The 23,490-nt window shown below is 31.4% G+C and overlaps 1 long non-coding RNA gene and 1 pseudogene across 1 annotated transcript; one reads left to right on the top strand and one right to left on the bottom strand.

Moving 5' to 3' along the window:
* Positions 1-16,459: 16,459 nt before the first annotated feature.
* LOC124898760 overlaps positions 16,460-23,490 on the bottom strand; it is a 13,701-nt pseudogene continuing 6,670 nt past the window's right edge.
* LOC124898761 lies at positions 19,554-20,506 on the top strand. The gene is made up of 2 exons (XR_007055528.1): positions 19,554-20,017; positions 20,175-20,506. It is a non-coding gene; the product is annotated as an uncharacterized LOC124898761 (long non-coding RNA).

Here is a 23,490-nt window from a genome sequence, read left to right as displayed (position 1 = left end):
GTTTCTGCATATTTTATGAGATATTATACAGTTTACAAGTACAGATATCAGTCATGGGTTAGCTTGTGGTCCTTCGGGGTTATGAGCACCGTGTAGCATTTTGGTTCAAAAAATTAGGGCGTTACAGATAAGACAAGGAGACCCCATGTCACCTTACCTTTTCATTCTTTGCATGGAGCTCCTCTTAAGGATAATCAACTATAAAGTGGACATCCTTAAGTGGACCCCCATCTCCACTAGCAAAGGGGGTCCAAAGCTCTCTCACCTATTCTTTGCTGATGACCTCACCCTTTTTGTAAATGTTGATGTCCAAAAATGTCATATCATCCTCAACACTCTAGACAGATTCAGTAAGAACTCAGGTTAAAGAGTTAACAATAATAAGTCTAAAGTGCTTTTCTCCAACAATTGCGGTAAGACTGTTAGACTTAACCTCTCCACCATCTTGGGTATAAAGTCCAGTAGTAGCTTTGGCAAATACTTAGGCTTTCCCACCTTTCATAAAAAGCCCATTCTTGCTGACTTCCACTTTCTTCTGGATAATATAAACTTCAAACTTACTGGATGAAAGACCAAGCTCCTCAACATGGCTGGCAGAACCACCCTAGCCAAATCTTGTCTTGGTAGCATGCCCAACCATGTCATGCAATTCATCCTTCTTCCCAACAAGATTCACAAACTCATTGATAGAGCCCAAAGGAAATTCATTTGGGGCTCCACTAATTCTAGAAATAAAATGCATATGGTCAAATGGGAGACAATCACTAAGCCCAAAAAAGAAAGAGGCCTAGGAATCCAAAAGAACAACATAAAAAATGACACAATCCTCAGCAGCCTGGATTAGAGACTCAACTCCAATCCCTCTACCCTCTGGGCTACTATTCTAACCCATAATTACAAACACACTTTCAGGCCTCTCAATTGCTCTAGGACCTGGAATTGCATTCAAAGAGGCTGAAAGCTTTGTAAAGATGCCATTTATTGGTCCATCCATAATGGCAACAAAGTTGATGCTTGGGAGGATTGATAGATCCCAAACCTCCCCCCTCCCCTTAGGAACATCATTCAAGGACTGTCCCTAGCTACATTAACATCATTCCCATTTTGTAATACCTCGTATTTCTCAAGCTTAACTTAGCTCTAAGTCCATGACTTATTCTATATAATTTTTTTCCAAATACTTAATATTTTTAAGTTTAGAGCTTACCAATGCGTAGCAAATTCAATTATCTTTCCAATGATATAAAGTTGGCCCAAATTCGATACCCAAACAAAGAGTTAGAGCTATTTTTGTAAATCAGTGTGCCAACTGGCACTTCACAACATCGCGGAGGCTAGCCAAATATCAACGGTCACTTTCCAGTTTTCCATAGCAATATTAGCGCGTCGTGCTAAGCAGCATTTTCATAATTGTCCAATTCCAATATTCCAACGCGATCCCACCGCATCGCGATGAGTTCAAAATTCAGAATCAAAGGGGCACCACAATTCCACCGCGTCATGCCAAGCCCTTAGTTCCCAATTGTCTATTTCTAGTGACATGGTGCGAGGTGCCAAATTGGGTTTTTCTAGTGATGATCTTTAAATCATTACCAGGGGTAATTGGGTATTTTTCCATGACCCAAGTCAGCCTTTAACACGTAAAGTACCCCTAATTAACCTAGATATACCATTATTCACTTTATTTTCCTCCATATTAAATTATTCTCTCTCAATTAGCAAACCCTAGCTCTCAAGAAATCAAGAACAAAGGTTAAGAAACTTACCAAGAACTCCAAGAGTAAACATTCCAAGGTATGTTAGGAGTTCATCTATGGGTACCTTTCACCCATAGAGTCCAAGAATCCTTTTTTTTAACTACAAGTTTATGAAATTATGAATTCCCATGATTGAAATTGATTGTATGCATGTCTATGATGTTAATTGGTTTTCAACCCATGATTATGATAAGATTCATAAAAATAGAGTAGTATTTATGGGAAATTTTATGAATTGCATGTCGAAACCATGAAATTGCGTATTTGGGCATTGTAGTTGCAATGTTTATTTGTTTCCATGATTATGTGCATTAAGTTGTATTCCCCAAGTGTTTGATAGAATTTTCATGTGAATTAAATGATTGAATCATGACATGCTAGTATATGTACAAGCTTATGCCCTACAAGTGTTTGATGAAATGTTTCTACGAATGAACTATGGACAAGTATACATTGTTATATTATTCAACATTTTGCTATGCCTTATTTTTTATGCTATTGAGTCCTGGAGGTATTTAATACCCGATAATCTAGCCGTTTACCTAGAGCCAGTGTCAGTTACAGAATAGTATTAGTCATGTCACGATCAATAAAATCAGTCAGTTACAGAACTGAGGAAAAACTCAGTAAACTCAGTATCAGTCCAGTCTAGTTCAATATACTCAGTTCAGTGTCTTTCAGTTGGGAGTAGAATTCAGCACCAAGTGAACCCAAGGATGGGGGCTCACCTTCCAGTAGAGGGTGTGATCCTTAGAAGCAGTCCTTGCATTCCAGAACTACATAGCTAACGTAGGTTAAGACATCAAACCTGCCAGTTGAGGGTTAATAAGGTGTTTTAACCTGCCAGTTGAGGTTTCCACCGTTCGCATTAGAGTATCTGCCAGATAAGGGTATCTCTCTAGTTGTCTTTACCTATGGCACGGTACTGACACCCTTTCAATTGGGGTTACAGATTGGACCCCAACTCAGCTATATTATCTTATTCGTGACATGTTAGTTAGATAATTACTTCCCATATTTTCAGTTTCAGTCTTCAAAATAGAACTCAGTTCAGTTCTACAGAATCAGAACTACCAGACACAGTCTATCAGTATTGGTAACTTCAAATATCAGTTACTCAGTACTCAGCTTCAGAAAAACTCAGTATTTACAGCAGTTTCAGTTATTTATGTACTCTCATATTCAGTTATTCTATATCATTCAGTCAGTTTTTGTTCATGCATATGAACCCTTGCATTCAGTCTTACCTCATCTATCATACCACTATATTCCATGTACTAACACATACTCTTTCTTTGCACTATGATGTCTTATATCATAGGTTCGGACTCTCAGTTTCTCGACCGCGCATAGACAGATTCAAATTTAGCCAGCAGTGTCAGGATTAGTAGTGAGTCCTCATCCATCGAGGATATGTTTTTGTTTAGTATTTCAGTAGTAGAAGTTAGTTGGGGGCTTGTCTCATCAACTCCATTTTCAGACAGTTCAGTTAGAGGCTTTTCAAACTAGACTTTCAGACAGTACTCAGTTTTACAAACTATTATTGTAGTTGATATTCTTTATCAGTACTTATAGATTTTGAACCTTATGTCAATTCAGCCTATTTTTCGTATTTATTTCAGTATTATTATTCAGTGCTCATAGCATATATTAGTCACGGGTTAGTTTGTGGTCCTTCGGGATCATAAGCATCGGGTAGCGTCCAGGGTACAGACTCGGGGCATTACACCTTTCCATTCTTTGGTAGGAAGGAAACTGAAATCTGGTCTCGCTTCCCTTTAAAATTCCTGCAACCACCCTCCATACTATCAAGAATACTTTCCTTCCAAATTCTTCAATCCAGCAAGATACCCCTCTATGGATCTTAAATGGTTCAGGAATGTTCTCCTGCAAGAGTGCTTATAATCGCATCTACTCCAAGAGAGCTCCTCCCAATAACAACCACAAACCTTGGGGTAGGATTTGGAAAGCTACAATCCCTGAAAAGATGAAATTTCTTCTCTGGATTTGGAACCATAACAGTCTCCCTACTAGGTCAAACCTTTCTAAGAGGGCCATCAACATCAACCAGACTTGTCCCTCTTGTTCCTACCCCCAAGAGGATATCCACCATCTTTAATTCCACTACAGACATGCTAACAATCTGTGGAGGGAGCTGGTTATCCACTACAATGGGGAGGACAATATCACCACCCTTAACTTTTCTCCCAGTAACTGAGAAACCACCTGGAAAACTCTAAGTCATAACACCGTTGACTATAAAGTCGACGGGGGAACCCTCCTCCCCTTTTATCTCTGGAACATTTGGAAAACCAAAAACAATAATATCTTCAACAACAAAAATTACTCCACTTCCTTTAAGCATGCTTACTCTAAAGCTGTGGAATTCCTCCACATCAGTAAGCTTTCTGCTAACACCCCTCATTTTACCATCTCCATCTGCTGGACCCCTCCCCCTAGACATGTCTACAAGCTGAACACTGATAGGTCCTGCCTGGGGAACCTGGTAAGGGGGTATTGGGGGAGTAGTTAAAACTGACTCGGGCACCTGGGTTCTTGGATTCATGCAAAGTTTCCACCATGCTTCCAATAACACCTCATGAAACTCATGGCCCTTAGACAAGGCCTTCTACTAGATGAGGAGCATAACTTGTGCACTGTTGAGATTTGTGTTGATTCAGAAGAGATCATTAACTGGCTAGCAAAAGGGAATTTATTCTATAACTCAATTATTCATGATTGCAGGCCTTTGATAAGAAGATTGGGAAGGCTTTCCATTCACCATAACTACAGAGAGCAAAATGGGGTAGCTAACACCATGGCGAACACTGGAGTAAAGATGACCATTTTTGACAACTGTAAAATTTTTGTAACCCCACACCCTTTTGTAATTCATAATGTCTGGGCTGATATAGAAGGAAAATGCTATCCTCATAAGGTTCCTTCTTACCAAAACTGTATAAGTCATCGCCAAATAATTTTTGTAATGGAGTCAGACTGAGCTCCCGAACTAACAACTTCAGGTGTTGTTTTATATTTAATGCTTACATCTTATCTACCAAAAAAAGAAAAAAAAAAAAAACAATATGCATGTGTAACCATTTTATTGCATCATAAAATTATTGAAATACCCTTGGTAGTCATTTAATAAGGAACAAAAAGATATTTATACAAAAATAGTACCATGTATAATTCAATTACAAAGGTCTAACAAAAATATTATTACAATGATACATGAGAACAAAACTAATAAATATAAGAAAAAATAATATGCATGTGAAACCTTTTTGTTGCACCATAAAAATGAGGACAAAACTAATAAATATAAGGAAAAAGCAATATGCATGTGTAACCATTTTATTGCACCATAAAATTATTGAAATACCCTTGGTAGTCATTTAATAAGGAACAAAAAGGTATTTATAAAAAAATAGTCCCATGTATAATTTAATTACAAAGGTCTAAATAAAAATATTATTCAAATAATACATGAAGACAAAACTAATAAATTTAAGGAAAAAGCAATATGCATGTGTAACCATTTTATTGCACAATAAAAATGAGGACAAAACTAATAAATATAAGGAAAAAAACATATGCATGTGTAACCATTTTATTTACTACTATATATAAGTACAGCTTGGGGTGACTAAAATTACGAAAATACCCTTGGTAGTCACCCCAACCTTCACTTATATATAGTACTAGATAATGAAGGGCCCATTTTACGGGCCCAATATTAATATTTTAAATATATCTATAGGTATTTAATTAGTTTTTAAATGATCATCAATATTTCTAAATTAGCACAATCAAAAATAATAATAAAGATACACATTATAATAAAGTGTCAATTATTTTAATATTTTTTTATAGAATCATACAAAACAACCAAAAATAAAAATGATCCATCTATAAATTTATTTTGAATGCACTTAAATTCATTTTTTAGGGGTTTAGTGAATGAAATTCAACCTATTTGATGAAATTTAAAATTAATCATATCATTCTTTATAAAGTAATAAAAATAAAAAAATTTATGGTTTCACATTTTGTTTTATATACTATAAAATCAAGAGAGTAATTTAGTATATTTTTTTTTTTAAAAAATGATTTATATACATGATGAGAGAATATACTACCTCAAAATAATATATTTTATTTTGAAGATTGTAAATGTGTTGTAAAAAGATATATGTAGTTAAGTGTACAAATTATAACATCCTGCTATAATATGAACAAACATATCAATTAAATTAAATAAATTATAGTTTTATAATTATATTTAGTAGATATAGTTTTAAAATTAAATGAATAATTTTTCATCATCTATCAATATCTTTTTATTATTATTTTACTATTAACATAGTACTTCATCCGTTTTGATCCATTGAAAAGGAGAACGTCTCTTTATTTTTGATAATTTTTAAATCAATTCTGCAAAATTAAAAAGTATTTTGATACATTATACATATATTTAGCCTATTAATATAAGATTCAAAAATCATTTTTTAATTTGGTAAAATTCAATATCAAATCAAAATCAAACAAATAAATAACACTAACTAATTAAACTTTTTCTCTATAAGTATGAACTAAACGTGTCAATTGTTTCCATATCAGTTCAATCCTATTGTAATAATTTATTTCATTGCAATATCTTAATTAAAAGTAATCTCAAGTCATAGTTTAAAAATTTACTCATCAATAATCTTATATTATATAATGGACTAAATTTTAAATAAGGAATTCAACTTTGGTTTGACATAATGTCCGTAATGGTTTATAAATTAATTTCAATGAATTTTATAAGTTTTTTTATAATTATTAGAAGTTTATGAAAATAACCTTTGGCTAAAACATAATTTTAGAAGCTTTGAATTTTAAAAATAAATATATACATGTTCAGAAGCACAATTTAACATCCACAAGTTTTGTATTTTTTTCTTAGAAATGCACTATTCTGTTAATACTCTATCTGTTCCAGTTTGTTTGATCTATTTTAATTTGGAATGAAATTTTAAAAAGTGAAATATATTTTTTGAATATTGTGATATTAAATAAAAGATATGTTAAATATATAAAAATATTCTTTAATCTTATAATCTTGAATGTGACATGCGGAAAGTTAAAATTACAAATGTTCTAAAAAATGAAAATGATTTTTTTAAAACGAAATAAAAAAGAAATAAATCAAACAAATTGAACCGAAGAAAGTACTAAATAATGACAAACAAAAATTTCACAAAAAATAAAAAATTAAAAATGTGAAAAAAATAAAACAGAAAAAAAAGTTGATGATAATTAAGCATTTTGATTTTTTTACAATAAACAATAAATTTGAATAAATTTGTTTAGGAATAAAGAAAATGGGTTCGAGTATTACAAGTGGTTGAAGATAATTGGTGATGAAATAAGACAAGATAAAGTACATAGTATAATTTGTATTGCATATTGTACAATTTTTCATAGCCATGGCCATCCTTCCTTGACTTTTCTATAATATAAATAGGGAGAATACTCACAAAAATACCTGAAGTTTGACCGGATTACCAGTTAAGCATACTGAACTTTGTGGGGGTCCTATTACCCCCAATATTTTTTTTTTGTATTTTAATGGCATATATCTGCCCACTTGGACCATTGTGTGTAAGTCACGCGCATTGAGCGCGTAAAAAGTGTTTAAAACGTTGTAAACTCTTTTTTTTTCCCAAACAGCCCCTTAATTTTATTATAAACCTTTATTTTATTTTTTTCATTAAAATACTTACATAATTATAAATATACTCGTCATATACATACACTCCACCTACATTGAAGAAAGTGACCAAAGTTTCAATTCCATAATCATATATATACTCACTATATCTTTGGTCAATTACACACACTCCACGTATAGTGAAGACACTGTGTTGTTGATGTAATTGAAATTGATGGGCAGTGTTTTTTTTTTTTTGAAATTGGGTCAAATTGATGTAATTGAATTTAGTGTATTGAAGATGACCCACTTGGGGGGGGGGGGGGGATGAAATTGCAATTCAACAATGGAGCAACCATGGTGAATAAAATAATATGAATTGAGTGTGTTCTGTGATATTGTTCGAATCAAAACTTGACAATTCTCTTGGATTTTTTTTTGTGTGTGTAGCTCCCACGTCTGTGTGTGTATGTTGTGTTTTTTCCGAGTCAATTTTCTGTGTGTGTGCATTTTCCAGTGAGAGGAGTGTTTTCCAATGATGTGTGTGTATCTGGGTTTGTGTTGTATGATCTCTGTGAGAGTGTGTGTATGTTTTGTAAGGTTTTCGAGAAGATGAGCCATTTGGAGGTGTGTGTAATGAAATTGTGTTTAATTTCAATTCAATAATGAAGCAATCACGGTGAATAAAATAATATGAACTAACTAAAAGCCAAATTTCAAGAATTAAGAACCAAAATTTTGATGAAAAATCAAGATTTTTATGATTACCAGTGTTTTGAAATTATTTGTAGTATTACCAGTGTTGTTTGTAGGAGGAATATGGATGTAATGGTGAAACTGGAGAAGAAAGGGCGCATGTGTCACACCTCCCAACGCCAAATCTGGGTATAGAGTTTTGGGGGGGGGGGGGGGGGGGTAATAATTCCACTTTAAAAAAGTCTAGGGGGTAATTGGACCTCCGCAAAGTCCAGTATACTCCATTGGAAATTTGGTTAAAGTTTAGGTCTTTTCGTGGGTATTATCCCTAATAAATAATATAGTAGTAAAGTAAAGTAAATAATAATAATAATAATAATAATAATAGTAAAAAAAAGTAATAATAGTAATAATAATATGGGTCACTAAAATTACCGAAATATCATTGATAGTCAGCCCAACCTTCACTTATATATAGTAGTAATAGTAAAGTAAAGTAATAATGATAATAATAATAATAATAATAATAATAATAATAATAATAGTAGTAGTAGTAGTAATAGTAATAGTAAGAAAAAAAGTAATAATAGTAAGATTATGGGTCACTACAATTATCGAAATACCCATGGTAGTCACTCCAACCTTCACTTATATATAATAATAAAGTAATAATAGTAATAATAATAATAATAGTAATAGTTAAAAAAAAATAATAGTAATAATAATAATAATAATAGTAGTAATAATAGTAATAGTAAAAGAAAAAATGAATATAATAATAATAATAATAATATTAATACCCGCAACCTTCACTTATATATAGTAGTAAAGTAAAATAATAATAGTAATAATAATAATAATAATAATAATAATAATATAATAATAATAATAATAATAGTATAGTAATAGTAAAAGAAAAAATGAATAATAATAATAATAATATAATAATAATAATAATAATAGTAATACCCAAACTTCACTTAAATATAGTAGTAAAGTAAAGTAGTAATAATAATAATAGTAAAAAAAAAAAAAGAGTAGTAATAGTAGTAATAATAATAATATCATGGGTCACTAAAACTATCGAAATACCCTTGGTAGTCACCTCAACCTTCACTTATATATTGTAGTAAAGTAAAGTAGTAATAATAATAATAATAGTAGTAGTAGTAGCAGCAGCAATAGCAGTAAATATCCTTGCTTGTCACCCCAACCTTCACCTATATATAGTAGTAAAGTAAAGTAATAATAGTAATAGTAAAAGAAAAAATTAATAATAATAATAATAATAACATAATAATAATAATAATAATAACGGAAAAGACTCAAAAATACCCCTGAGCTATCTGAAATAGCTCAAAAATGTCCCTCATTAGATTTTTGGCTCAAAAATACCTCTCCGTTAAATATTTGGCTCAAAAATACCCCTCCCTCTAACGGAATTCGGAAAAAGATCAAAATTACCCCTGAACTATCTGAAATGGGTCAAAAATACTCCTCTGTTAAATATTTGGCTCAAAAATACCCCTCCCATTAATGAAATTAAATTATTTCGATTGAATTAAACCCTAACTTGAACTTTTTATCCCTAATACTTTAATTTTTTTACATTTTTAATTTTAAAAATAAGATAATGAAAAAAACTATTTGAATTATAATATAAATTGGTTGAATTTGATTTGAAAAATAAACGTACATTTATTCTAAAAAGATATTTTCACTTTACATCTTTTTAATCTTTAAAGAAATTAACGAAATATAAATTAACGAAATTAATGAAATATAAATTTTTACATAAAGAAATTAACGAAATAAAAATTAAATAATGAACTTTATATAAATTAACGAAATAATCAAAATAATTTAATTTCGTTAAAGGCCCCTCTGTTAAATATTTGACTCAAAAATACCTCTCCCCTTAACGAAATTAAATTATTTCAATTGAATTAAATCCTAACTTTAACTTTTTTAATCCTAATACTTTAATTTTTTTACATAAAAGTATTTTTTTAATTTTAAAATAAGATAATGAAAAAAAGTATTTGAATTATAATATAAGTTGGTTGAATTTGATTTGAAAAATAAACATACATTTATTATAAAAAGGTATTTTCACTTTACATCTTTTTAATCTTTAAAGAAATTAACGAAATTAATGAAATATAAATTTTTACTTAAAGAAATTACCGAAATATAAATTAAATGATGAACTTTATATAAATTAACGAAATAATCGAAATAATTTAATTTCACTAAATACCCCTCTGTTAAATATTTGGCTCAAAAATACCCCTCCTCTTAACGAAATTAAATTATTTCGATTGAATTAAACCCTAACTTTAACTTTTTAACCCTAATACATTAATTTTTTTACATAAAAGTATTTTTTTAATTTTAAAAATAAGATAATGAAAAAAAAGTATTTAAATTATAATATAAATTGGTTGAATTTGATTTGGAAAATAAACATACATTTATTCTATAAAGGTATTTTCACTTTACATCTTTTTAATCTTTAAAGAAATTAACGAAATATAAATTAACGAAATTAACAAAATATAAATTTTCACTTAAAGAAATTAACGATATATAAATTAAATGATGAACTTTATATAAATTAATGAAATAATTGAAAGAATTTAATTTCATTAAGGGAGGGGTATTTTTGAGCCAAATATTTAATAGAGGGGTATTTTTGACCCATTTCAGATAGTTTAGGGGTATTTTTGATCCTTTTCCGAATTCCGTTAGAGGAAGGGTATTTTTGAGCCAAATATTTAATGGAGGAATATTTTTGAGCCAAAAATCTAACGAAGGGCATTTTTGAGCTATTTCGGATAGTTCAGGGATATTTTTGAGCTTTTTTTTCATAATAATAATAATAATAAGAATAAGAATAATTTCTCTTATATAAAATAAAGGATTGGTGTAGCCACAAAAAGACAAATTAGTGGTACACCAATCCTTCACTTATATATAAGAGAAATATGAATATGAAATAAATATGGAATTAGGGTGTGTTTGGTATGATGGAAAATGTTTTCGTAGAAAATGCTTTCATGGAAAATAAGTTGATTTTCTACTTATTTTCTCATGTTTGATTGGTGAGCGAAAAATATTTTTTGAAAAATATTTTATGGTGTTTGGTTGGTGAGTAGAAAATATTTATGTTTTTAGTTGTTTGGTTGGTGAGCGAAAAATGTATTTTTGGAAAAATACTACTAACAGTTAACTAATATATCACTAGGAGTATGCATCAGTCGGTTTGATTCGATTTTCTATATTATCGGTTTGGTTTTTCGATTTTTGATTCTTAGATATGCTAAACCAACAACCAAACCAATAAGATATTCTTTTATCGATTTTTGGTTTATCAATTTTTAGCCCTTAACGATTCGATTTTCGGTTTAACCGATAAGAAAATACTCATAAATAAGAAATAGCAGTAACTAATATGAAAAAAAAAATGAATCTTAGTTGTAACCAAAAATCCTACATGATGTGGTTTAATTTATAAGAACCTTCAAGTTTAAACTAAATGTTGTTAGCAGAAATTAAATGTTTATATAATTGAAATAATAGGTTTGTTAATTTGTAGAAATTAAAGAGAAACTAAGAGAAATATATAATAAGTCTCATATATATTCTTATTGGGTTATCGATTACCCAATAACCCAATAAGAAAAATCAAACCAAATCAATAACTAATACAAGTACGACCACAAAGATGGATGTATGTGAGAATGTAATGAACCCGGGGCTTGGACTGTTCGAATGAAGGACTTAAAACACACCAAACCGACCCTAATCTCATACTTGGAGTGTAAAAAGGAGCCTTGGAACACAACAAGGTAGCCCCTAAATACACTTGAAGGGAGCCTAGCTCTTAAAAGGGCATTATGGATATTTTGTATTTTATTTGTAACCTAGTATAAATAGAATATTGTACGGCTTTTAGACTTAGATTATTCATGATGTTTAAGTCTTGAAACACAAAGAATCACAAGTCCTCTCTCCTTGAGGCACCAAAATCGAAATTAGGCATAGAGAGTGCGGAATCACTCTTGTTGATCTCATGGCTTGGAAACGTGATGCTTGGGAGGTGGATTCCGACCTTGTGTTTTCGTAAGAGATAGGTGAACGTTGTGTGTAGTGTTACGGGTCCAAGAGTGGAATATGCTCTTGGGTTCTTAAGATTATACCTTCATTAAGTCTATCTAACTATCCCTTTACTTTTATTGTAATCTTGTAGTAGTTTGTGTTCTTGTAACCGTTTCTATCTCTTGTTAGTAAAACTGTGTGTTGTTCCTATCTTGTTATTGTTGTCCACCTCGTCATATTATTGCTGTTTTGGTGTATTTTACACCTTCAATATCTTGTTGTTATTGTGTTTTCATTGTTGTTGTGGTGAATCCAAGAGTGGTCACCAAAGGGGTCCTCGGTTCTTCAAACTTGTGGACTGATTTGGTGTTTGTTTTGTGTTTCCCTTGTGCTTCTTGTATCATTTGGTATCATAGCATGTCTAGATCTTGTTCCTACAAGAACACTCTTGGGCTTTCTTGATTAGAAAATTCAAAAAAAAAAATTATTGAAAAGCGGAAAAATAAAAAAAAAGTGCAATTTTCCCGTGTTGTGTTCTTGGCCGAAAATTGCGTTCTTGTTGTGACTTGGCCGAGATTTTTGTTTGTCTTGAGTGTTTCTAGTGTTATCTTTGTTCTTTACTAACTCTTGAGTCAATATCTAAGTTTGAGCTTTGTTGTTGTTGTCGTGAACAAGTAAGACCGTGTAGTAGACATTATTGTTGAAAAAATTGACTTGGCCATGTGTGTAGTTGTTGTTGTTGAAAGGAGTGTTGTTGTTGTGGTTCTTGGTGAATGTTGTTGTGTTCTTGAAGTTCTTCACAACCTTCATCTCTTGTTAAAACCGAAGACATAACACTAAAGAGACTTGGTCGTTTGTTGTTGTGGATTGGAGTTGGCCGTTGGAATTGTTGTTCTTGAAGATTGTTGTTATTGTTCTTGGTGTGTTTGTTGTGTTCTTGAAGTTCTTCACCTTCCTTCATATATTGTTAGAACATAAAGTGAGTGCTAGATCCTAAAAGGTGAAGGAAAAAGTGTATGTACTTGCTAGTCTTAAAAGACCCCCAACCACCAAAAGACTTTATATCACTTCTCAACTAATTTTCCATGATTTAAGGACCCATGTTTTAAGGAGAAGTACAAGAAAAAGTCAAATCTTGAAAATTGAAAAAGGCTCCAAGACTTATTTTTCCCTCTAAAACAAATTCCACCAATCCAAATTAATTTTTGACCAAGACTTCAACATTTGAGAATAACCACTTGATAAAACCGAACCAATACGTGGCCACCACGTCATCATTGCTACTGTTCACGCAATATTTTCGAGCTTAAATTTTAGATTTCTTAGTTTTATTTTGTTGTCTCTTAGTTTCGTTTAATTGATCCTGGTACTAATTAACAAGCTAGTAAACTTCTACTAGGTTGTCACTTAGTTCTTGAATCCGTTGTTCGTGTCTACGTTTCTTTTGTGCTTTTTCTCTTTTGTAAATTCGTTGTATCTTGTTGGTTCAAGTCCGTAAGCAAATTTTTTTGAGTTAACTCAAACGAAAATCTATTCCGGACCAAGGTGGGACTCCTCCCTCAATCACTCACGAAGTACTAGCTGGCTTTCAACACTTGTGAAATCAAGTGTGAGGTAAAAATCGAGAGTGAGAGTGTGGTGAGGCATTTTTAAGCTAACAAGTTTGTTTGTTTTGTTGTTCGTTGTTGTCTTTTCTTAGGTACCATGGCGCCACTAATCTCGATGCCATATTTGACCGTATCACCGACAATATTAAAGACATGAAATGACACGTTGAAAGGCTACACCAATTGGTATCCACACTTATCCCAACAAATCCAAAATCTAAGGTCCAAACACCTTGTGGTGAGAGCTTCCCAAAGGAAGTTGCTGCCCAAACTTGTGAAGGACTTTCACACCAAGGTAAAGACGAACGTACTCATGAACGTCAAGGTAAAATAGTTATCTCTTATACTTTGGTACATATGGATGATGAACGTGTGACTAATAAGCCGTTGAGTGTGAGTAGTAGCTTACCTACGTATGAGTATATTGATTCCTTACCACTTGTGAATGATGTACATATTGTGTGAGTGGATACACTAGTTGATCCTATAGATGACCGAATTGAATCTTCTAGTAAGATCGATTTGTGTCCACCTAGTGTTAAAGCTATTGTGTTGAATGAAAGTACATCGTCGAGTGAAATTTGTATTGACCAACTTGTGTGTAAAACTTTCCCACCACTTGAGAATATATGTTATATGATTACTGAGTCTCAAGTGAGTGAAGAATTTGAAAATGTTGGTCAAGAAAAAAGGAGTGAACCCGTGATCCTCTGTTGTTGTAAAGATTCTAATGTTTGCTTGGCTCATAGGGTTAATCGTGTGCTTGACATATCTTTGAAACTTGATAATGATTCCTTAGAGAGTGAAAGTAAAAAATTTGTCCACGGGTTAGATCATTCACTCTTTAGGTACAATGTCTTGTTTGAAGGTAGTTTAAACACTCCTAATAGGCCTAGTGGTGAAAATGATGGTATAGCTTGCCTTGGAAGCTATATTCTATATGCTAACCCACTATGGTGTGACAACATTCCTCTTAAAGATAGAAATCTCTTCTTGGAAGATGAGAGTACTCTTAAGGGTAAGGAATGTGTGGTCTTGGAAATTACTTCTTTTTCTACTTTGTGTGGCTTTTCTGAGGACACCATAGTAGAAGTAGAATTGAATGCTACCTTTCTCTACTCTCTTTACTTATGATGATATGTATGCCAATGTAGAGAGTAGGCTGTATGGTTGTGGTAACGACTACGGGAAACGGGTGTGTTGTTTAGACCCGTGTCTATGGCCACTCTTCCCATTTGATCCCGGTGCCATCTTAGGGTGGGGGAGATTTAGTCTCGGCTTAGGTGAATTTCTTTTGGGTGCTTATCATAGTCAAGTCTTTGGTGAATTTGTCGATGGCTTCATAATGTTTAACACTAAAGACTCTTGGTTATATGTTAAATATGAACCACCTTGGCATGTCGAGACTTGTTGTTGGCCGAAACTTGAACTCAAAGAGTCCTCAGTTTCTTTTTTTGGTGTAGGCTGTTTTGAGTGCATACCATTATTGTTTATTTTTGCTAATCCTAACCCTCATGCCATGCCATGAAGAAGTGTGCTTGTTTGTCTCTCTTTGATTTTGTAAGGAATGGATTCGAGGTCAAATTCTTTTTAAGGAGGGGATGATGATACAAGTACGACCACGAAGATGGATGCATGTGAGAATGTAATGAACCCGGGGCTTGGAGTGTGCGAGTGAAGAACTTAAAACACACCAAACCGACCCTAATCTCACACTTGAAGTGTAAAAAGGAGCCTTGGAACACAACAAGGTAGCCCCTAAATACACTTGAAGGAAGCCTAGCTCTTAAAAGGGCATTTTGGACATTTTGTATTTTATTTGTAACCTAGTATAAATAGAACATTGTAGGGCTTTTAGACTTAGATTATTCATGATGTTTAAGTCTTGAAACACAAAGAAACACAAGTCCTCTCTCCTTGAGGCACCAAAATCGAAATTAGGCATAGAGAGTGTGGAATCACTCTTGTTGATCTCATGGCTTGGAAACGTGATGCTTCGGAGGTGGATTCCAACCTTGTGTTTTCGTAAGAGATAGGTGAACGTTGTGTGTAGTGTTACGGGTCCAAGAGTGGAATATGCTCTTGGGTTCTTAAGATTATGCCTTCATTAGGTCTATCTAACTATCTCTTTACTTTTATTGTAATCTTGTAGTAGTTTGTGTTCTTGTAACCGTTTCTATCTCTTGTTAGTAAAACTGTGTGTTGTTCCTATCTTGTAATTGTTGTCCATCTCACCATATTATTGCTGTTTTGGTGTATTTTACACCTTCAATATCTTGTTGTTATTGTGTTTTTATTGTTGTTGTGGTGAATCTGAGAGTGGTCACCAAAGGGGTCCTCGGTTCTTCAAACTTGTGGACTGATTTGGTGTTTGTTTCGTGTTTCCCTTGTGCTTCTTGTATCAATAACCCAATAATTTTTTTTAAAAAAAACCCACTAAAAATCGTTAATCCAATAATAATAAGTCAATAACATTTTTATCAATTCGATTTTTGCACACCCCTATATATCACTGTCTCTAGCAACTCAACAATCTGTAGGAACTAATTTAAGCATAGCAAATAATACCAATATCGAGTACCAAAACATTACAAGTCACTAAAATTTAAGCAATTACTAATTATATAATTCAAACTTCCGAATCAATATTCCGTCAAATGCACAAAAGAGAGAAGTTTGATAGCAAATACACAATACATTATCGAAAACAACAGTGTGTGAATAATAATTTCTTCCAAACCTTATGAAGCTAAGTTCTTCCAACCCATAGGTGTCACTATTGTTGTTTCTTGAATCGTTCCAACATAGACGGAGCCACCTTAAACGAAGGGTGGTCAGATGAACACCCTTCGTTGAGTAATTACGTGGTCTACAAAGGTTAAATGTTAGCTATTATGACTAAATATTTAATTTTGCACACTCTTAACATAATTGGGAAGAAAAATTGCACACCCTTTGCTAAATTCTTGGCTCTGTCACTGCGTTCCAACCACACCTTACGAAGATTTTGATTTTTGGCCATGAATCTTAGCTAAAGTGTCGCTTTGCACCAAATAATCAAAAGCATCACCGAGGAACTCTTCCATATAACCTTCCATTGCTATAACTTCTTCATACAACTTTGTCTCATCTAGATGACTATCAAACATCCTACCAATTGTCGTTGCCACTTATCGAAACTTTATTGATATATCACCTATGACATCTTGCACCTCAAAAGAACGTTTTCTTTTGCGACTTGCCTTAACTTGAGAAGCTTCAGTCACTTGCACATCCTTTTCCGTGGTTGGTCCTTCAATGTCATTATCATTATCTTTCTAGAAAACAAGTAAAATCTATATCTTCAATTGACTTAGCACAATCTCTCCTAACTCGATCATTCCCACACACAAAAGACATTTCGTCAAATATATCAATTCTTTTTGTTGATGAACTTATCATGATTGGAATGTGACTACAATACAAAGATTAGAGAAAATTTGGTATCAAGTTTATTTGGTTTTAATAGGTTAATGTAACATAAACAGACCATAACAAGCACAACAACTAAAAAAGATGGATGCAGTAAACCATAAAAAAAAAAAAATTCTCAACCAAAAACAAAAGTTGGTTCAACTGTTTACAAAGTTAACAGTAAAACATTCACAAAAACATAAAATGGAAGAAGATATAAAAACTCAAAAATATAGTTTATTCTTTTCTTAATCCCTCCCTAGGAGCTCCCACCTTTTTTTTTGCTCCCTTGGTGACTCGAACCTTTGAGTTGGAGATAGGGAAAACAGGGGAATTAATGGCTGAAACAAGTTGCTCTATGCTCTGATTTATGTTTCTAATAATACTGGACCATGATAAAATCTTGTCCAGGTTTAGCCATGATTGATTGCCTGGTCTTTCTTCTATTTGCCCTTAGCATTTGAAGTTTCAAGCCCTTAGATGTGACCAGATTTTGGAAAGTCATATGTACTGAGAGGGAGTTCGGTTGATAATTCAAAATTCATCTGTACATGTATTTGGTTAGGGGTAAGGTAGGGATGTAGGGTAGGCATGGAGGGAGAATTTGATGGTTGTGCTATATGATCCTTAGATCCTTAGTGCAGCCTGTCCTACTTCTCCAATAGGACTTGTATTCTACTAGCTGTTAGTAACGTATCAGTGTATGTCATTTTCATTTCAATATTCAGTAAATGACTTTAAGATATTTTGAAATGCGAACAGGTCCACTGCAGATTGCCTGGTTAAATTTCTTCAAAAAGGTTATACCTCTTAACCGATGTCTTTTGAACTGAGTTTTGGAGGCGTTCAACTTTGGTAATTTGGTGCTAACAGTTGAGCTCTTGAACTAATTTTAATGCCAGGTTGTACTTCGTATTGGTGATGGGAAGGCACGTGGGCGACTCGTTAGTAAGTTCATTAAGTGCTATCTTCAGATAACAACTTTTTTTTTAAAAAAAATAATTTTCTCCAGAGATGATAGTGAGCTAAACACTATTCTTTTTATTTTAACTAGTATACATACCTGCGCGCAATGTGCGAACAATATTAAAAAATTATAATCTTATTTATTTGATCAAATTGAATTGTTATTGTCATTAGTTCAAAGGTCACAACCTATCTTTAACATAACTATATAACCTTTGCAATCAAATTCAACATTATTTGCCGTCTTCTTTTTTATGATTTTTTAATTTATTTTACTGTAGTTACTTTTAATTGGGTAATTTTGAATGTTTTGTATGTTAATAGTTTGACAACAAAAAGTTACACATAGTCAATATTCTAAAAACAACAACAACAAAAATGGAAAGTAATTAAGTTTTAAAATTTATACATGAAATCACAACTAATAAGTAAAATTTCATGTTGTAAGATTAAGCCTATTAAAAAACATATAATCTCTATTTTATGTTTGATTAAGTATTTCATTATACAAAGTTTGATCGCTTTATTTTTTAAAAATCTCTTCATAAAAGTTGTTTCTTACTTATCCAATAGTCAACTGTCTTAAATCTTTTCATTCTCAAAAAATAGCTATCAAGAAATAGTGATATCATATATGTATGAAGCAAACAAAAGACGTCAATAAGCAAATGCATAAATTGTCTCTTTTGAATAGTTTCGTCTAAACATATTCGTTTTCCTAACCATATGAAGGGTGTTGTACTTGCTTTTCCTTATAGATAATAAAGTAGTTTGGAAAAAATAGTCAAATTGACAACTCAAGTTGTCCACTAATTCTGTAATTTCTACTTGCGCAAGTACTTATCTCAGTTCCTCCAAAATATCCTGTAATAAGTAACATAATCATCAACTAATTATTTGGCATAAGAAGACATTTTATGGAGTCACCATTTTAGGTGAAAATTTCGTTCACTAAATTGATAGTGTAATAAAGAATTTATTTGAGATTAATTTTTTTTTACTATTGATATTTCTTTCTCCAATATGCTCTTCTTTGCAACTATCTTCTTATAAAAAAGAAATTAATTATTACAAATTAACGGAAAAAATTGTAAATATAATATGGAGAAAAGCGTGTATTACCTGGTATAATAAAAGTAATTTATATTGCATGAGACAAATAATGATAATTATAAGATAAAAATGCCACAATTTCAAGATTGATGGCAAGAGCTCATTATAATATAGGACAAAATACTACTTGTTCACATCTAATAGTATTTGTGGCTAGTTTAGATAGTCATGCTACATTACGAAATAATAGTCTATTTTTCTTGAATCGGTATAAGGTTAGTGCTAGTGGCAAAGGGCTAGAGTTGCTGCCTTGATGAAGGGAGATCGATTGTAACTGTACACATCTCATTTTTTTAACTTGAAGTAGAGGGTCTATCGAAAACAACTACTCTATCTTTAAGGTTAAGTCTGCATACACCTCCTCCACAGACCATATTTTGTGGGATTCCACTGAAAATATGGCTTGTGGAGGAGGTGTATAATTGTGGAGTATCTTTGTTCAATTGGATGGAATTAGCATAATTTGGTTAATATCTTCGTCTCATCAAGATGAAGCAACACTTGAGGGTCTTTGAAACGTTCATTTTGTGGAGAGATGAATGGAGTGATGGTGTCTGATATTTGTCTTTCCCGTCCATGATTGGCATCACCACTCCTCTCTTGACTGGACTAACATAGCCCAACTGGTAAGTCTTGCCAAGAATTCCTTCGACATCATCTTTATATATATTGAAAAACTTCAACTATGTCTCCAAATGAGCAAAAACATCTCTTGGTAACTGATAGATGTGAATATTTGTTTTCTTTCTCTGTAATGGGGACTACCTTTACATCCAATTGCAGAAACTGTGAACCTTATGCTATAAAGATCATCAATCCTTTTGACCAACACTGATCTCTCGGTAGCGTTAACACTCAATTCTGCATCTTCCTCAACCGGGACATCAACTGTCTCACTCACTGTTCCACTGTGACTGTACAGTAAGAGCATCAACATTTTCATCCCATTATGACACTTCCTTTGGTCGTACAATTAATGTATGGATGTCAAACATGTCTGACAATGCTTGAACCCATGTAAAATCGCACTTTCTTTCTTGTAGTTGTGTACCAATAAACTGTGCATTAATATGGAGGCTGTCATCTGAGACATTAGCAAATTTAGTTTTCTTTGCTCCATGTTTTGTCAATTTGTTTTTTCTTACTTTCTCTTTTCTTTTTTAGTTCGTTTTGAAAAGAATGTCTCTTTCTTTTCTTTGACAACGCTTTACTTTCTTAAACTCCATAGCAACTCAAGATCAGACAACAAATTGAGACGGAGAAAGTATTAATTACCTGAAGAGTTCCATGAACATAAAAGAGAATTTTGAGTTTTTTTCTGCTACATTTTTCTGTGTAGGAGAGTCTTATTGTGAGTATGCCAGCAGGCATCAAGAATCCCATTGAAGCCCATAGTAAAATTCCATGAATTTCAATTTCAAATATCTTGTGTGAATTCACCTATACAACACTTCGCATTACTTGTTAAAGAGTATTAATAAAATTCTAATATTAGCATCCTATTATCTGCAAATTCCATGTATAATCTGCATATTAGACACTTATTTCGAAGGACAAATAAGAGACAACAACAATAACATATCAGTGTAGTCCCACAAAGTGGAGTTTGGAGATAGTTGAATTTACGCAAATCTTATCTCTACCTCAAAGATAAAGTAGAGAGATTGGTTTTTTGGTAGGCTCGCGGCTTAGGAACAAATAAGAGAGTCAAACAAAAACTAACATCAAAAGTCAATGTCTCAAAAATACTAAACTTAAAGGATGTACGAATCTTAAATGATGCACCTCTCTACTATAAAGGTGATCCAATATTCCCAGTTATGATAGACCAAATGTTGTACAACATATGATAATTCTTAAAGCAACTTAAGTACTTAAATTTGCAAGTTTCATAAGCTAAACTTCACAACTATGTCCAATGTAAGCCTGTCCAGTGGACCGGGCTGACCCGGCTCTACCCGGCCCACTTAGAGGACCCAACCCAGTTTGATCCGGCCCGGTAAGCCCTAGGGCTTTAGGGTTTCAGGTCTCGAACAAGTTATTTTTTTAATTTGGATCCGGTTAACCCAGCTCGAATCAAGCCCGGTTCAGGCCCGCCGGTTAACCGGCCCGGCCTGAAATCAATTTTTTTTTTGGGGGGTTTTTTAAAATTAGTATATAACTTAGTATATAACTATATCTATATATATTGTAATGTATACGTATTGTAGTATATTTAATTTAAAGTATTACATATACATAATGTAGAGTGTATATATGTGAATATATCTTCTATAGACGTGTATATTTAACGTATACATATGTATATGTCTTATAAATTAGTATATAACTATATCTATATACTTTGTAATGTATATATATTGTATTATATTTAATTTAAATTATTACATATACATAGAATAGAGTGTATATATGTGAATATATCTCCTATAGATGTGCATATTTAACGTATACATGTGTATATGTTTTATAAATTAGTATGTAATTATATCTATATATATTGTAATGTATATATATTGTAGTATATTTTATTAGTAGTAGTATATATACATTGAATGGTGCGTACACATGTGTACATATCTTCTATAGATATGTATATTTAACGTATACATGTATATATGTTTTATAAATTAGTATATAACTATATCTATATATATTGTAATGTATATATATTGCAGTATATTTTATTAGTAGTAGTATATATACCTTGAATGGTGCGTATACATGTGTATATATCTTCTATAGATGTGTATATTTAACGTATATATGTGTATATATTTTATAAATTAGTATATAACTATATATATATATATATATTATAGTATATTTTATTTAAAGTAGTACAAATATAATTAATGGTATGTATATATGTTTATATATCTTCTATATATGTATATATTTAAGGTATACATGTGTATATATTTTATAAATTACTATATAACTATATATATAGTGTGTGCATATATTGTAGTGTATATATATTGTAGTATATTTTATTTAAAATAGTACATATATTGAATGGTAGGTATATGTGTATATATCTTCTAAAGTAGTATATATTTAACGTATAAGTGCATATATGTTTTATAAATAACTATATAACTATACATATAGTGTGTGTGTATATATTATAGTGTATATAGATTGTAATATATTTTATTTATAGTAGTACATATATATTGAAAGGTCCGTATATATGTGTATATATCTTCTATAAACGTATATATTTAACGTGTACATGTGTATATACTTTATAAATTAGTATATAAAGATATGTGTGTGTGTATATATATATATATTGTAGTATATTTTATTTAAATTAGTACATATATATTGAATGTTGCGTATATATGTGTATATATCTTCTATAAACGTATATATTTAACGTATATATGTGTATATGTTTTATTAATTAGTATATAACTATATATATATATATATATATATATATATATTGTAGTATATATATATATTGTAGTATATTTTTTTTAAAGTACTACATATATATAAAATGGTGCGTATATATGTGTATATATCTTCTATAGACGTATATATTTAACGTATAAATGTGTAAATGTTTTATAAATTAGTATATAACTATATATATATATATATATATATATATATATATATTGTAGTATATATTTTACTTAAAGTAGTACATATATATTGAATGGTGCGTATATTTGTGCATATATCTTCAGTAGATGTGTATATTTAATGTATACATGTGTATATATTTTATAAATTAGTATATAACTATATATATATTGTAGTATGTACATATATTGTAGTATATGTTTTACTTAAAGTAGTACATATTTATTGAATGATGCGTATATTTGTGTATATATCTTTTACAGACATGTATATTTAATGTATACATGTGTATATGATTTATAAATTAGTATATAACTATATATATATTGTAGTATATACATATATTGTAGTATACGCTTTACTTGAAGTAGTACATATATATTGAATAGAGCGTATATGTGTGAATATATCTTCTATAGACGTGTATATTTAACGTATACATTTGTATATCTGTTTTATAAATTTGTATATATATATATATATATATATATATATATAT

The sequence above is a fragment of the Capsicum annuum genome, chromosome 5 (assembly GCF_002878395.1).
Source record: "Capsicum annuum cultivar UCD-10X-F1 chromosome 5, UCD10Xv1.1, whole genome shotgun sequence".
NCBI classification, from domain to species: domain Eukaryota; kingdom Viridiplantae; phylum Streptophyta; class Magnoliopsida; order Solanales; family Solanaceae; genus Capsicum; species Capsicum annuum.
Note: the sequence above shows the minus strand (reverse complement) of the source record. Positions and strands in the feature narration are given on the sequence as shown.